This window comes from Crocodylus porosus, unplaced genomic scaffold, assembly GCF_001723895.1.
Source record: "Crocodylus porosus isolate Cpor-Errol unplaced genomic scaffold, CroPor_comp1, whole genome shotgun sequence".
In the NCBI taxonomy this organism is placed as follows: domain Eukaryota; kingdom Metazoa; phylum Chordata; order Crocodylia; family Crocodylidae; genus Crocodylus; species Crocodylus porosus.
Window position 1 is genome coordinate 86,518,007 of NW_017728918.1, and position 4,395 is coordinate 86,522,401.

Consider the following 4,395-nt stretch of genomic DNA (forward strand, 5'->3'; position numbering starts at 1 on the left):
TTTCTTGACACAAACCTTCAGGATCATCCCAAGGAAGAAGGGAAGGCATGCCAATGTCTTCACTTCGCCAGGAAACCAGCCCCCTTGCTCTCAAAGAAAGCAAAGTTTGTGAAATTGAAGAGGAAATATCATTCACCATGTTCTGTTGCAGTGGCAGGACATTTAGAGTGCCCTTGTCTCTCTGCTTTACCTGTGACAAGTTAGGGGCATCATGGTGTTTTTCAGCCTTGTACTTGGTAGGTGCAAGGAGTTGGTCGTGTTATTTTAGGAATGTTAGACAGGGATTGATTACCTGCCATCTCCAGGTTGAATTCAGCCTGTACCATGGCTGGATCCAAGTGGGATTAGGCAGCCGCAGGAGGGGCAGGGGGCACATCCTGTAGTCAGATCTTGTGAAGGATAGAAGCAGCAATCTGCCTTAGATCAAAGCTGGGTCATTCCAGCCCAAAAAAGTTGCTGACTGATGGATTAGACCAACACTTGTATGGGATGGTTTAGATAGGGATTGTGCATGGGTTGGGTGAAATGACCACCCGAGGTCCCTTCCAGCCCTATTTTTGTATGTTGCTATTGGGGTTGTTGAGGTTATATTCTTCTAAACATGTTCCTGTGTGCAAACAACATTCTTTGTTCCATTATGTGGAAATGTCAGGTGCAGTAGTGAACTTATCTTTCCATTTCCATTTTTAGAAAGTGAATGCAAAAGGCCATACTAAGTGAAAAGGTTAAAACTCTTATATCACAAGTAAATTCTATGCAAATTCAGTGTGTATAATTTTCTGACAAAAATGCATTTATCAACTTTAAAATCTATTATGCCAATTACATTTTAAAATAATTTCAGTGTTGTGTATAATTCAATTAAATGCACTTATTTAAGCATTTAATTGAATCACAGAGTGCAAGTTTATGTTTGAGGGAGTGGGTTAAAAGTCATTTGCAGGAGATGAGTACAAGCCACACATCCCTTACCTAGGTATATTGTACAATACCAGACACGAGTAGCCAGAATCTGAACTTGTACTGTAAGTCTGGTGTAATCATTTTTTGAAGCTTTCCCTCTTTCCCCCCATATTAAGGCTCCAACTCAGCTAAAAAGCAACTAAGCATGGTTTTAACTTTCATTCTTATTGATTGTGGTACTCAATCACAGCCTAAACTATTGAATAAAAAGGAAGGTACTTTCCTCCAGCCCAGTTCCCACTTAAGACCCCATTAGATATTTTACATTTGGTATCTAATAAGATAATGTGCCTTAAAACATACTAAGTGTGCACATGGTTGGGGGCGGTATATAAACAGTATGTTTTATAAACAGTCAGCATATTATCTTGGACAGAAAGGATCTTCCATCCAAGATAATATACTGACAGTCACCAACTAGACACTCCAAGTGCATTATATTACATGCCTTTGGGTTACAGTCACCATGAAGTTAGATACTTGAAAATTTTATTTCTATTTCATGTGAGCATCTTAAAACATACATTAATTAAATCTCTAACACTTGTCAGGTATGCTATGTGGAAATGTCAGATGCAGAAGTGAACTGATCTTCCTATTTCCATTTTTAAAAAGTGAATGCAAAAGGCCATGCCAATTTGATAGATTAGATCAGTAGCAGCAGTCGTCCCAAAACAGCAATGATGGATGATTATTGAACAAATATGTTACATGTCATACCCAAAATGAGCTCACAAGAGTGAACCCCATAATTTTTGCTCCAAAAGCAAACACTGATTTTTCTTCTGTGGTGGAGTCAGTTGCTGTGTGATTGTCAGGGTCCCTAATCAGACAGCCCAGCTTGGATGAATTGGCTATGCAGCCACACTTGTTTTGAATTGGTGGCATACAAGCCCGAACAAATGAACTAGCTAGCTTCCCAATTGGCTGCTGGAAGCCCGGCCTATCCATTCAGCCCCAGCTATAGCAGCAAATTCCCAGGCCAGGCAGCAGTTCTGACCTTAGTCTGCTTTGGCAAGCCTTCTAGCTCCTCACCCTGGCTAGGCTTGGCTCTATTCTTACTTCAGCCTGTGGTTTATCCTTTGCACTCAGGAACTAGGCATCTGATTCCTGGCCCCCAACCCTGGCCTGTGTTTTGAACTCCACCCTTGACTTGGAAATCCAGGACATATAGGAAATCTGGGACACTTCCCAGCTACACCCTCCCCCACCCCAGCACTCTCACAAGTCAGCAGGGGCCAGGCTATGTGCTGGGCAGGCAACAGTCCCTGCCTGCCCACCTGCAAGTCTCTTCACCTTGCTCTGACTCCTGCCCAGGCTGTACCTCACACCCCTGCCTTTCTGGGATGCCCATTTTAATTCTCAGCAGCCGGCTGGGACCAGATCCTGAAATCCAGGACTATCCAAGTTAAACAGGGACATATGGTCACCGTACCTGTGACTTTTTTGAATAACAAAATCTCTTATTCCAATTTTGAAATGGGTTAACTTCAGCCATATTTAGTTTCATCAGGATTAAAGGATAGCTATCAAGAAAATGAAAAATTATGTTTTAAAACTAGGAGTGCACACAGTTGTTTGTATCAGCAAGTATGTATATTGTAACAATCTACCATGATTACATTCATTCAATAGTGGTTTAATTAAAAAACACTGCCCTTGTGCATTTGACATATAATTGTAAGACATAGGCTTACATATGAAAGTTTTTCAATGTACTTCTCCATCGTAATTTAAAAAGTGCTTAAGATCTACTACTTAGAACTGAAATCACCATTTTTAAAAAAAGATGAGTTCTAAGATACCTATTTCATCAATATTTCTGGTGAATTTGCTACAATCTAAAAAAATAGAACTTTTGCATTTCAAATAATGCTTTTATATATATAAATAATACAAGCTTCAGAGAATAGCCTTTTGTTCCTCCCTCTTCTGAAGGAGGAAAGACCCAGAATAAATATATATATTAGCAAGTATCATCTTGAACAAAATTCTTGTCTTCCCTAAAAGAAACTTGTGTACCTGTCTCCCCCTGCTGGAGTAAGATAAGGAACTACATTAAACAACTTTAAAAAATAAATCTAAGAGAAAAGGACATTCTTATTAGGATTTTGTTTTGCTGTTTTAATGAACTGCACTCCAAAAGGCTTTTTTTTAATTTAACGATGGACTTTCAATTGCCATACATCAGGATCAACCTTTCAGTTAGATAAATGATTGGGAAATATAGATATTTTTAAAGCATTCACTCATAAAAGCGTTGGCATTATTGAGATCTTTGTTTCCATGTGGAACAATTTTATAGACACTACAAATATATGCCAGCTTGACTGTTCAATATGCCTGTACACTACATACATAGCTGTGGATATAAATTGGGATTCATAAGCATGTTAATGTCATAATAGAACAATGTACTTGAATTGACTAATTTTGATCTAAAGGAAACTCATTTTGATTGCTTTAGACCACTGCATGCAGCAGAACCCCCAGCAAATGTTTCCTTGTTCAAAATGTGAACAGAAACCTTCCCACAGGATTCATGACCTACACTGGAGGTTCTTGAAGGAGATGCAAGTGGAACTGTTCTGAAAAGGTGTATAAGGACATCCACAATTCCTGCACGTGAAAAAGTCTTGACACACTGGACTGGAACACAGGTTGATGCTTGGCCCAGAAAAATCCATGTTAACTTGGCTTCAGAAGCTGTACATGATTACACAATTAACCTAAGGATTATCAACCACATCCTGGTTCAGGATGGACATGGCAGGAGGGAGATTTCACTTCTCCAGGATACTTCAGCTTCAGCTATATAAAATCTATTGACTCACTGTTTAAGTTGAAAAGAAATGTCATGTCTAGTTCCTTTACTGGAACCATATGCTGGAACAAAACTTCCCACCCTACTCACTGCTGTACATCTTCATAAAAGGGTGGCTATTGCTATCATAGGGCATGTCCAGATGAGCTACAGACCCATCTGCTGTGCTGCACACCACACATGCAGGCATTTTCTGCTCTGCTACTTTGCACCATGGGGGGGAGGGAGGAGTTGACCCTGGGAGATCCCACACCTAAATAAAGTGGGGTGGTGTACGTGGCTGCAGTATGTACTGCCCAAAGCTGGAACCTGGCAGGCCAGAACCACTCTGGCTGCCAGCTTGGCTTCTTGCTCCAGGATTGCAGGGGCTGCAGCTCCTGGAGGCCCCCAGGTAGGCTACTGGGACCAGCACAGTTGCTGGCCCCAGCCTCCCCCCAACCCTATCTGGGGCAACATACCATGTGGCACAGGTAGCAGTGGCACGCCTTATACTGTTGTTCTTCCCTGGGGAAACACATAGTCCTGTGTGTGGGGATCCACCCATAGTGTTTTTCAATTAAACATGGTGTTTTTCATTAATGTCTTTTTTTTTTTTAATGATTGATATA